Source organism: Peromyscus maniculatus, chromosome 7, assembly GCF_049852395.1.
Source record: "Peromyscus maniculatus bairdii isolate BWxNUB_F1_BW_parent chromosome 7, HU_Pman_BW_mat_3.1, whole genome shotgun sequence".
In the NCBI taxonomy this organism is placed as follows: Eukaryota; Metazoa; Chordata; class Mammalia; order Rodentia; family Cricetidae; genus Peromyscus; species Peromyscus maniculatus.
In genome coordinates this window covers 88,161,868-88,175,685 of record NC_134858.1, presented here as the reverse complement: position 1 = coordinate 88,175,685, position 13,818 = coordinate 88,161,868, and the positions used below count along the sequence as shown (strand labels likewise).

At 37.8% G+C, this 13,818-nt stretch overlaps 1 pseudogene; it reads left to right on the top strand.

Annotated features, from left to right (window-relative positions):
- The first annotated feature begins 434 nt into the window (after positions 1 to 434).
- LOC121831211 (U6 spliceosomal RNA) lies at positions 435 to 534 on the top strand (annotated as a pseudogene).
- Positions 535 to 13,818: the final 13,284 nt, after the last annotated feature.

The following is a 13,818-nucleotide window of genomic DNA, read 5'->3' as shown; positions in this document are numbered from 1 at the left end:
TGGTTAGATTTTAAGGAAAGTCTTGGGTGGTTGAGATTGTTACTATGCTTTTCCAATTGCAAATAATTTTGTTCTGTTTTGTTATTTATTTATTTATTTATTTATTTATTTATTTATTTATTTATTTATTTATTTATTTTATATCCTGACCATAGTTTTCCCTCCTTTCTCTCCTCCCATTTCTTCCATTCCCCACCTCCATCCACTCCTTCTCTGTTTCTGTTCAGAAAGGGGCAGGCCTCCCATGGGTATCAACAAAGCATGGCATTTCAAGTTGCAATAATACTAAGCACCTCCCCTTATATTTGGGCTAGGCAAGGCAATCCAGTATGAGAACTAGGTTCCCAAAAGCCAGCCAAAGCATTAGAAACAGCCCCTGCTCCCACTCTTAGGAGTCCCACAAATAGATCAAACTACACAACTGTCACATATATGTAGAGCAGCACATATACTAAAATTGGAAAAATACAGAGAAAATTAGCATGGCTCCTGCACAAACAATTTTTTCCTGTTCATTAAAGTTGTGTTCTGTATAACTCCTGGATTTGATTCAGTTCAGTTAAAGAAAAATATTTGAGTGTCTCTGTTTTGCCAGACTGAAACATTATGCTCAGTACTTAGTTCAAATACATATGGTTCCTGAGGTAGATAAAACAATTTATAGAAGGAAGAGTTTATTTGAGCTTACATTTCCAGAGGAATGAGTCCCTTATGGTGGAGAAACATGGTGATAAGCAGCAGACATGGAAGCTGGAACTGAAGCTGAGGGCTCACATCTAAAACCACAAGAGAGGGTAAAACAGTTCAAACAGTTCACATGAGGCTTTGAACTCTCAAAACTCACCCTCAGTGATTACTTCCTCTGGCAAATAAATGGAGGAAGGCAAGGAAGACAGAATTACTTCCTGTTTTGTCATTTTAATACAAAAAAATAGTCTCACAAATTTAGTTTGACATTAATACTAGAAATACTGCCTAATGGGGATGCCAAACGGCATACATAAACTAAACAAAATATAGTAAAATGCAATTTGATGATCATCTCACTTTGTCACCACTTAGTGATAATTTGGATACCTTACACTTTTTATCATCAGAAGGCCAAACCTATAGTAGGAGTTCAATAAATACATATTAAGTAAAATGAAACTTTCTTGATTTCTTGCGACAAGGTTGGGTGTCCCATGTCAAATGTTTAAGTCTCCAAGAACTATTTACCTTTCACTGTGAAAAACTTTCTCTGGCCTATAGGGAACTTGATGGCAAGGATCGTGTTGTACTTGCTGATAAATCTCTGGTATCAAACACACCATATGGCATATGTTAGGTGATCCATAAATATCTGCTGAATAAACTAACGCATGATAAATAGGACACTCCATACCCAGTAAATTTCTCTCTTCGGACCCTAGCCTACAAGCACTACTCTGAAAAATGGAAAATAACTGATATGTTTATGTGTTAAAATATACTGATTTTATTCTGATTCTTCTATTTATAAATGTTATAATCATGTCAGTCTGATGATTCCCAAATTCATAACTCTCATTATAATGGAGTTAATAATTTTCATTCTGTTAGTGAAATTTATCATGTAATCCTGAAAAAATGTAGGTGTAGTTTTTATTTCTTTTAAATGTACAAATGATATCTTTATTTGTATTTTATTTGAAGCTACCCATTTGCACTTTATTTTTTTGCATTGATTGAAAATTGAGTATAAGATTGAAAAGGAGTAAAATAGTACTATTAGACCTTTTTTTCTCTAGTTAGAACCAAAGCATGAATGTCAAGCTTAATTATATCATGTTATTGCTTATAAACTGAGAACATATGCAAATAAATCTTGAAAGAAGTTGAAATTTTCACAATTATTCTATGTTCTCCACTGCTTGTGAGAAACCATGTCTTAGAAAAATAAGGGAAAAAATTAAGCTTTTTAGTGTAGGTGGTTTTGCAATGAAGGAAGTTATTCAAAAGACCAAAATGGTGAGAACGGTTTGGAATAATGTTGGCTGTGAGACAACTGGGAAGCTGGATTTCATTTTGTGAGCAGAATTATACTACTGAAGATATTAGTCTGTGGAAGCATGTGATGAAAATAAGGTTTTGCTAAGATTTTCCTGGCACAAAAATCCAGAACTAATGGGAGTAGATCTGTCACAAGCTATCCATCCACACAGTTAGTATAATATTAAGATAAGATTTTTATTTAATTTAACTGCATCTCAAAGTAGGGGTGAATACATGGCCCATTGGGAGCATCTGCTGCTGGTTTGAGGAGAATAGTGGAATGCTTTGAACTAGGGACAAAGTGGGTTGCATGTTTTCCTATTTGTGATGTTTTAAATTTTGTTCAAGCTTTTTCTAAGGGTGCATATATATCTGCTTCTATCAAAATGAACTTTAGGAACTAAATATATTCTCATGGATTTTTAAGTGCATATGTGAGTCTTTATGTGTATTAATGCTCAAGTGCCTGTGAAGCTGTTACTAAGGCTGATTCTGCCTTTGAATAAAAATCTCTGCAAGCTGAAGACACTGCTTGTGATTAAAACTTGCCATCCATGTGATAAAAGCATATCAATTACTCAATTCGATATGTCTACTTCCTTATTAGCCAAATGATAATAATGTCATGATAAGAATGTTAGAAAAAAAAAGTGTATCAGTTGTTTCAGGTGACTCTGGTACTTATGTGGAGATTTACCCTTTTATAAATACACCATGATCAAAGGAAAGTTGATAAGTGGTTATGGAAGAAGGAAAGCATTGATCGATAGTAGTAATGGCCCAAATTCAATACATAATTTGTCTAAATTGAGACAATTTTTTCTCAGACTGATTCCTAATAAACATAACTTCAATATCCATAGTATGACATATTCCTTACTATCTATCCTGACACATATTTGGTTGCAAAAGTTGTATTAGTTACTTTTCTATGGCTGTGATACAACACCACAAACAAGGTAATTTACAGAAGGGAGGTTTATTTGGCTTATACTTATAGAGGGATAAATCTGTCATGGTGGGGACCCATGGCAGGGGACCCAAGTAGCAGGCATGGGAATTGGAGCAGAAGTTGAGGGCTCACATCTCGAAACACAAGCAGAGAGCAGAAGGGCCAGCTAGAAACAACCTGAGGCTTTGAGACCTCTAAGCCAAGCCCCAGTCACATACTTCCTCCAGCAAGGCCACATATCCTAATCTTTCCCACAAAGTGCCACCAACTGCCTACAGACCAGTATTTAAATGCCTGAGGCTATGAGAGACATCTTAGTCAAACCAACACACAACTTGTCTGCTATCTTGTAATAACTCACCATGGCAACAATAAGTCTATCTAGTCCTTGGACTCTAGACTAGAACCATTCACACAACATGGTATTGTTGTTACTGAAGAGTGTATCTTCCTGATAATTTTAACAACTTTAAAAAGCAGTAAAAGATATTTTAAAACTCAGGACATGAATATATTAAATTAGTTATAATAGCTACAAGAGATAAAAATAAATAGGCCAGTGACTGTGTGCATGTTCCCACTGTTTGGAAGGAGTCTGGTGGAAGAACCTCCTCAACTCCCCTCCCCTATCTCTTTCCCTACAATATTCTGTCAAAATCCAAAACAGAGCTAACAAAAGAAGTTAACAAGCCCAAATCTTATAGCAAATTTACAAACAATATGAACAATCAAAAGTAGAGGATCGAGCCAAAAAGAAAATCATAAAAAAAGAAAATATTAAATAAAGGAAAAGCACACATAAGAAATGTGGAACACCATGAAAGCTTCAAACCTTCAAAGTATAGGCATAATGAAGGAGAAAAATCCCAAGTCAATAGTATAGACAAGATCATAGAAGAAAACATCCTCAAACTAAGTAAAGGTATACCCATACAGATACAAGAAATGCACAGGACACCAAATAGATGAGACAGAAAAACAAAGCCCCATAGCATATTGCAGTTAAAGCACTGCGTATATAGAACAAAGAAAGTGTACTCAAAGCTAGAAGAGAAAAATCACAAGTGATATATAAAGGGAAACCTGTCAGCTGGTTTCTAAAGGGAACCTTTGGAAGCCAGAACAACCTTGGAGCAATGCATTCCAAGTTTTAAAAGACCATGATGGCTGACCTATATGAACATACCAATAAAAGCTATCTGTTATAGTTTAAGGCAAAAAAAAAAAAAACCCTTTTCACAATATAAACATACTAAAATAATTTATATACAACTAACAAACTCTAAAGAAAATACAGGAAGCAATATTTAATGCTAAAGAGAATAAGTATAGCCAAGAGACTGGATACACATGAACAGCCATTGTTTCTACAACACAGAGTACCACTAGGAACACAAATAAACAATCAGAAAGAGTACAAATGAATAACTTGATGATTTGACTCAAATTCTGGGGGAAACAAGAGCAAATCAAATCCCAAACCAGTCAAAAACAAGAAATAATAAAAACCAGTGGAAAAATCAATGAAATAGAAACAAAGAAAACAAGGAATCTAAGAGCTGTTTCTTTGATAGACAGACCCTTGGCCCAAATAACTAAAAGAAAGAGAGAACCCAAATTAACAGAATCAGAAATGAACAGGAAAACATTACATACAACAAACACCAAAAAATCAGACTACTATAAGGGAATACCAAAAAGTCCTATACTCCTTTAAGTTGGAAAATCTAAAATAAAAAGGGGGTGAGGATAAATTTGTAGATTCAGACCAATCACCAAAATTAAAGCAAGAATCCAACAATCTAAATGACTCATTAAAAATGAGATTAAAATATTAATAAAAAATTCCAACTAAATAAGTCCAGGGCCAGATGGATTCACAGCAGTATAAACTCACATCACCAGTGAGGCTACCTGGGAAACAGGACCCCAAGAAAGACACGGGGATCACCCAATGACGGAGAAATGGATAAGATCTATATGAACAGCCTGGACATGAGTGGGAGCAATGAAGGGTGAGGGTCGAGGAAAAGAGAGCGGGAGATCCCAGCTCAATCAAGAACAGAGAGGGAGAACAAGGAATAGGAGACCATGGTAAATGAAGACCACATGAGAAAAGGAAGAAACAAAGTGCTAAAGAGGCCCACAGAAATCCACAAAGATACCCCCACAAAAGACTGCTGGCAATGGCCGAGAGACAGCCGGGACTGACCTACTCTGGTGATGGGATGGCCAAACACCCTAATAGTTGTGCCAGAAACCCCATCCAAGGACTGAGGAATCTGGATGCAGATATCCACGGCTAGGCCCGTGGTGAAGTGCTGGGAGTCTAATTAGCGAGAAAGAGGAGGGTTTATATGAGCGAGAATTGGTGAAACCAAGGTTGGATAAAGCACAGGGACAAATAGCCAAACGAATGGAAACACATGAACTATGAACCAAAGGCTGAGGGGCCCCCAACTGGATCAGGCCCTCTGAATAGGTGATACAGTTGATTGGCTTGATCTGTTTGAGAGGCATCTAGGCAGTGGTACCAGGTCCTGGGCTCATTGCATGAGATAGCTGTTTGAAACCTGGGACTTATACAGGGACGCTTGGCTCAATCTGGGAGGAGGGGACTGGACCTGCCTGGACTGAGTCTATCAGGTCGATCTCAGTCCTCGGGGGAGGCCTTGATCTGGAGGTGGTGGGAATGGGGGGTGGGCTGGGGGGAAGGGGAGGGGGACAGGAAGGGGGAGAACAAGGGAATCTGTGGCTGTTATGTAGAACTGAATGGTATTGTAAAATAAAATAAAAAATATATATATATAAAAGTTTATATTCATAAAAAAAAATCTATAGGCAGTCCTTCGCCACACTGGGAACAGAGCCAGGCATGGTGGCACATACCTTTAACCCCAGCACTAGTTAACCATAGAGGTCTGGAGGTCTGTACAGACAAACGGGAAGTGATAGAACTGGGCAGACAGAGGAAGTAAGAGGGCAGGGACAGAAAGGTATATAGGCGTGAGTATCCCAATCACCAAAATTAAAGCAAGAATCCAACAATCTAAATGACTCATTAAAAATGAGATTAAAATAGTAATAAAAAATTCCAACTAAAATAAGTCCAGGGTCAGATGGATTCACAGCATTGTAAATTCGGGCTTTTAAAGATCTATAGGCAATCCTTCTTAAACAATTTAAAATATAAAAGTAGGATGAACACTACCAAACACCTTCTAGAAAGCAAGTATCTCTCTAATACCAAAACCAGGTAAAAACACAGCAATAGAAGAAAACCATAGTGTAGCAGTAAGTTTTCTCCAGTCCTGCCCAGCCCTGGGATCTCTCAGTCACTTATAAAATAATCATTCAGAGTCTTAATAGTATCAATTGTATAACCTATGGTGGGCTTCTTGCTAGCTAGTTCTAATAGTTTAACTCAACCCATAACTATTAATCTATGTATTGCCACATGTTCTGTGGCTTTACCTGCATTCCATTACATGTTGCTCCTAGGATGGCAGTCTCATGTCTCCCGCACTCCACCTTTCTCTTTCCTGTCTCTCTTCTTGGATTTCCCTCCTGCCTCTAAGCTGCCTTGCCAGGCAGCTTATTTATTAACCAATGGGAACAACAACATATATTCACAGTGTACAGAAAAACATCCCCCAGCACCACAGTCTGATATTCCTGGTGAATCTAATTCCATAGATTCAAAATGTTCAATAAAATAGTTGCAAACAGAGTATAGCCATAAATAAAAAGATTTTTCTACCATAACCAATCTGGCTTTACCCTTGAAATGCAAGAATGGTTCAACATACTCAAGTCAATAAAATGTAATCATGTAAATAGACTTAAGGTTAAAAAAAATTGAGGTGATCATCTCAATAGATGCTGGAAAAGTCCTTGGCAAAATCTAACAGACCTTCATGATAAAAGTCCTAGATATTTGTTTTAGTTAGGGTTGCTACTGCTGTGAAGAGATACCATAGCCATGGCAACTCTCCTAAAGGAGAACATTTAATTGAAGTGGTGACTTACAGTTTCAGAGGTTTAGTCTATTATTGCAGGGAACATGGCAGCTATGAGTGTAGTGATGTACAGACAGATGAGGTGCTGGAGCTGAGAATCCTACATCTTGATCGAAAGGTAACAGGAAGTGAACTGTCTTATTGGGCATGACTTGAGCATAAATGGGACCTCAAAGCCTACCTCCATAGTGACACTTCCTCCAACAAGACTCCAATAAGGCCACACTTCCTAATATCGCCACTCCCTTTGGGGGCCATTTTCTTTCAAACCATCACAATATTGTAGGATTAGAGGGAACATACCTCAACATAATAAAATCTGTACAGGTGAAACCCATAGGAATGAGACAGTGCTATCCACTATCCCTAATCCTTTCCAATATTGGGCTCAGACCATTGGCTGGAACAATAAGGCAAGAGAAGAAATGATCCTTATTTACAAATGACATGATACTACCCTGGTGAGAAATGTTTAGAAACAGTAAACAAATTAAGTAATGTGGCAAGATACAAAATCACTAAAAATCTTTCATACAACTAAAGAAGCAATCAATCAGATAAAGAGAAAGCTCACAGAACTAGAAAGAATCTTTGCCAGCTATACATCTGACAGAGGATTAATATCTAGAACATATTTAAAAAAAACTCAAAGTATAAAGAATCAAAACCACAAATGACCCATATGAAAAATAAGCCTGGAACCTGAAAAGAGAGTTCTCAAAAGAAGGAGAAAAAAAATGGTTAAGAAACATCTCAAGAAAAGTTCATTGTCCCTAGAAACAAGGGAAATGCAAATCGAAATAACTTCAAAATTTCATTTTACCCAGTGAGAATGGCAAAGATTATTTAAAAGTGACCAAAAACAAATGCTGGAGGGAATGTGAGAAAAAGGGAATCTTCATTTACTGTTGGTGGGATTGCAAATTAGATCAGCTTCTCTGGAAATCAGTGTGAATTCTCCAAAAGCTAAAGGTAAATTTGCCAGATGAAACAGCTATACCACTCTGTCATATGCCCAAAGGACTTAACATCCAACTCCAGAGATACTTGCTCAGATATGTTTACTAATACACTATTCACAATAGCTAGGCCACAGAAACAACCTAAATGCCAACAACAGATGAATGGATAATGAAAATGTGATATACATACATGACAGAATACTATTCTCTGTAAAGAAAAGGAAATTATGGACTTCTCAGTAAATGGGTGGAACTAAAAAAGCTCATATTAAGGTAACACAGACCCAGAAAGACAACTTATCCTATCTCCTCTCTTCTCCTCCCATCTCATGTCCTCTGAGGCTTCTAACTACAAATTTTCATAATGGGGTGCTTATTCTGGAATAACTGCTGGGTTCAGGAAACAAAAGGGGACCATTGCTGGGATGCATGGTAGAAAGAGGAAGAGCAGAGTACAAGTGATCTGATGTGGAAAATGGTGAGAAGGGAGCAAGGTTCTAATTAGGAAGGGGAAGGAGAAATGTGAATAAAAATAACAATAAGGATGTCTGAAAAAATCATAAGGAATCTTACTATTAGCTATCTACTAATGATACCTATAATACACATAAGTCTGTTTGAATGAAATTTTCCAAACATGGATGGCAACGCTCCCTCCAAGAGCCAAAGACCATTTGACAAAACCCCAACACCAACCATGAGAAGCCCTCTTTTGAGTTGTTGGTCAGGGTTATCCATGAGACTGAGAAAACATTATAGACTGTTGCTATTGTTCTTAGTTGCCCCCAAAAGTGGAAGGTACATCTGTATTGCTGAAGACAACATGCACTTCAGATAAATGGTCCAGAGGCCCTCCAAGCTGGAACAAACCTGAGAGTCTCCTCTCTGAAGACAAGCTTTTATGATACCAGAAGGTACCACACAAACCTCCAAAAGGAAGGAAGCAACCAAAAATCCTACCCAGCTATGATGCCTACAAGCCACAATAAAGGTCAATGTGGCACAATAACCCTAAGTATGTAAGAGTGGTATGCATAACTTGGCAGTAACCAACAGCTCTCTAGTTGGACTTAAGATCCACTCAACAAGAGGAAAATCATGCCTGGTACTGGAAACTTAGCCTACATTCCAGGGCTAGTTGATGACATGGATCTTGAAAGAGAACCTACAATTACCACTTTATTAAACTAGTAAAATCTCTAACTACATCATAAGTATTTGTCCTTATACTCACAAAGAAGTATAGTCCTCACTCTGTATCAAGGAAGCTTCTCTTGGCAACCTGTTTAAGACCACTAAAAAAAAAAGTCAATCATGCAGAATTGTAGAGCCCAGACCCAGCAGATAAATCTACAATACAGCTAAGACTTAGAGATCATTATGGAGGGATGGCATATTGCAAGAGCCAAAAGAACAGAGAGCTGGGTGTGAGATTGTGTCAACTAGGATTGTCAGAAGCTACAAACATAAAGTCTCAACAACATGACTGACTAATCAGGAGCTGAAAAATGACAATAGACAACAGGCTCTATGGATCGGGGATGGGGTGAGTAGGCGGCCTCAACCCTACACAAAGAACTACAAGCAACTAAGAAATGCTGAGAATGGGAGAAAAAGTCTTCCCCGGGGAAAACACACCAATTGGTTATCAAATATTGAGCCCTGAAAACATACATACAAATCACATACACAGTTAGCAGTTTGCACTTAGCATATAAGAACACATCCATATACATGTAACAATAATTAATGAAAAAAGAGGCCATAATTTTGAAAAGAGCAAGGAGGAGACATGGTAGTATTTGGAGAAAGGAAAAGGAAGTGGAAATGATGTAATTATGATCTTCCAAAAGAAAAGAAAAATTTAAAAATCTGCCTCTTCCTTGCTTTTGCTAACTAATATATCATCACTTCTTTTAAAAGGCATGCTTCAGAAATAATCGTCTGTTTAGAGTACTCTTGAAAATCATGAAGTTTTCTTTAGAAAACCATTTTCTTTGCCCCCAATTATCTTTTAAAATTTTTAGTATTATATAAACTCTATTCATCTCCCAAGCTGTGGCATATTAATGACTTCTTCTGGAATCACACAGTAAAAAGCAAACATTTCTTCATCACCTTACCTGTGTTAAGACCAGTAAGAATGGCTTCTGCTTACAGCTACTTCTCTACTCTGGGAAGCCCCAGGCTAAGCCAGCTTGTTTAGTTTTATGTTTCTAGTGCCTAGTATAAAATACTGTAGGCTTCAGTAGATGGGCTGTTAAATAAATAAATGAATGATGGCGGCTATGTTAATAAAGGTATCTTTTTAAAGTTTGCCGTCACATCACAGGGAACATGTCCTTCCTAGACACAGGCCTTCCAGGTGTCAGGACCTAAGCAGAGACAGCTGCAAGCAGGTAAAGAACACTTCCAGCCTTTCTGCTCTCTGGACACAAAGGTAGCCTAACCATTGTCTCATCTCCAAAGCCACTAACTAACTAAGACGCCCAAACATCTCACGTGTCACATCCCATAGGTCACTTATTAACAAAGCCCATTGTTTTGGGAACATCTCCATATGACTGCTTTTGTATGGCAATTTTGTTTTTCTGAAATGAAACATTCCTTCCAGCAAGGAGGTTTATGAAACTCAGGAAGTAAAGGACTCAGAAGTCTCAGGAAATTACTGAAACTGACAGGATTTCACAGAAAAAAAAATCTCCCATAGTTATAGAAGTAACAAAAGGCTACCGAGTGAAGAAAATCTCTGAAATGTTGAGCAACCTGGGTAGCCTGAAGAGAGCTGCAAAATTCCAGTTTTACAAGTCTGCTCCGAGCTGATAATGGGCTTTTCAATGACACAGCAGCTGTAAGCAATCTCTCACCCATCTTCCTGCATGTAACCCCAACAAACTCATTGTTGTGCTAAGTTGGACTTTGGTACATTCCTTTGGATTGCCACTTGTTCTCTATCTAGAGCAAGTAATGTTTGCTTGTCTTCCCAGGAAGCTTTATACAACATCATTTACCTAAGAATATGCTCTGGGCTTTCCAGGCACCGGCCCCCAGACCCAAAAGAAGACTCAACCATGAAAGGATTTGATGGAGACATCAAATTTTGAACTGAATGTTCCGAGGTCTCTCAGTCTCAGCACATTGTTCAGTGGGTCTCTATGTTTGTACCCATTTACTGCAGGAGGAAGCTTCTCCAATGATGGCTGTGCATGTTACTGATCTATGAGTATAGCATAATATTATTTGAAATCATTTTATTGTTACATTCCTTTAGCAGAACAGTAGTATTTGGTTTTCTCATAAATCCCTTGCCTATCTAGTCTTAGGTTCTTGGCCACCTGAGCAATGTCAGGTATTGGTTCTGTCTCATGTAAGGGGCCTTAAATCCAATCAGATAATGGTTGGTTACTCCCACAAGTTTGTGCCACTATTGCCCTAGCACATCTTGCAAATGGGACATCATTGTAGAGCAAAGAGTTTGTATCTGGGTTGGTGCTTACCTGTCTTATTTAATGGTGTTCAGAGTACCTTCTCCTGTACCATAAACACTAGACAGTAGGGGTGAAGGCTCTAGGTAGTCAGCAGCTTGACTTCTCTATGCTCAGGGAATTGTGTAAGTGTTGTCTTCAGCAACAGAGCCCTCTCATCAGTTTGTGGAGTGCAAACAGCTGCCTTGGTAATGGCCTGGGATGTTTAAGGATTTCTATGGGACCCATTTGGCCAACAACTCAATTAGATATAACCCATTCCCAGAACCAGAGAGTTTATTTGGTGATGAGGTATGTCCAGTTGGGGTTCCAACTCCTCCATTATTCGCTGATTCCATTTAGATCAACTTCATATGTTTACATATTTTAGTAAACCTTTCCTATGTTTGATTTCCATAAAATCCCTCAAATGGCCCTTAGTTTGCCTTTTAAGTAAATTTGGTAATGCCAAGGTATTTTTACCTACTCCTTTGTGGGTTAACTCCTTCTGAACTCCTTCTAATGACTTTAAAAGAGGACACCTTGCTTTGTTTGGCTGACAGAAGCTTTCCTTTAGTGCCTGCTGTTCTGCTCTACTTAATAAGCCTCTTGCCTAAACAGTAAAATGACCCCACACTCCTCTCTTAATCCTGCCCTGTCTCCCTAGAAGCTAAGCAATGATATAAAGGAAGGTTAGAAAATAAAGTACTTACTATGTTATACACTATAATTTGTTTATAAACTGTTTTATGAAAATATAAGTGCTATTATTATTATTATTATACAAAAGCATTGTTATAAGGCAGAATACTTATTAACCATTAAAATGGACCATGTAAACTCTACAGTTCATCTTTAGAGAAAAGAAATAGTTCCAGCATTGTGCTTTTGGCAGTATTTTACCCCCAAAAGGAATATACATTATCGAACCCATCTGCCTGATGAGTTGCATCTGTTTTTGAAGTTGCATCTGTCTCCAATTCATTCTTGTTGCCAGGAAATAAAACAAGATGTGCTCTTAATAAATGAATAGTATATTGATATTGTGCTTGGGAATTGATCAAGTGCACATATTTTCTTTCAGGACAATTTCAAGCTGCTAGAGGTTTGCAAAATGTGGAACAAACCATGCACCTGCCTAACACCTACCTAACAGGGGCATCAGACTGCACCACCAACCTCAGCAGGGGGATTCAGAAAGGGCCTTGAAGGCATCCAGACAAGCAATGCACCCGCCCTCAGGTTAAACACCTACTCCTTCATTCCTCTCCGGGTCAAGTAGCACACTTTCAAATCATTTAACCTTGGGTTGCTTCTTTTCTAATGGAGATACTAACTCACCTTTTCCTTTATGGTTAGGAGGAATATCTAATTAAAGTAAGTATATCCCCTCCAATTTGGGATATAAATACCTAATTCTTTCAGCTGACCATTTTATCACGTCTTGCTTCCTCATTATATAGAGAGTAAATATCAACTTCATAGCATATAATAAACCATTACAGCTCTGATTAAAGTGACCCTAACAATCTGGTGTTGATTGCCTCCTCCAGGGAGAATTCATTGATAACTAGTAATATAGGACATAAAAGATGCTGTTTTAAGTTGTTCTTCTGAAAAACATTGCAAAGAAGTAAGAAAATATAAAAAGTGATGGAAAAGCTTGTTCCTGTTTTTATTCATCCACTTAACATTATACGAAAATAAAATATTCATCCTTTCACAGCTGTTATTTTACATGTGAAAAAATGTAAAACTAGAAACAAAAATATCATTTCACTGTCACAAAATTTGTTGTTTTTAGAACACTAATTTTGTTCAAACTCTATACTCATGGACTCTATCTTTACATTTTCTGTCATTACTGACTGGTAACATCCACACACAATCCCATCTGCACAAGCACTATTCTCACTTATTATTAACTCTTGCCTTGGCTGAACAGTGTGGATTGCACAAGCCCCAGCATCAGACTTTTAGTCCTGGCCTCTCCTCTATTATAAACTAGCAATGATCATCCTCACCAAGCATTTACAAGTGTGCAGGACACCTTCCACATATGTTCTAGGTCGATTCTCTATCCACCTTCACCCTATTTGCCCAAAGAAGCTGATCAAAATAGATCATTTGTTTTCTGGGAGGCTTTCTCAAGTTAAGGTATCCATGGAAAATGAAGGAAGATAGGAGGAAGGTGAAGCCATGATATTATTTCTTAAATTACCATCCTATAGGATCAACTCTTCTCCCTGAAGTCACAGCACCTACCAGAGCACTATCACCACTAGGTAACAGATATCTGGCATTACTGGCTAGAGTATTATTTGTAGATTACCCTATATCATGTTCACCACTTTACAGATGGCCCCTTTGTAATCAGATTCACCTTACAAAACTCACTTATCTCTTGT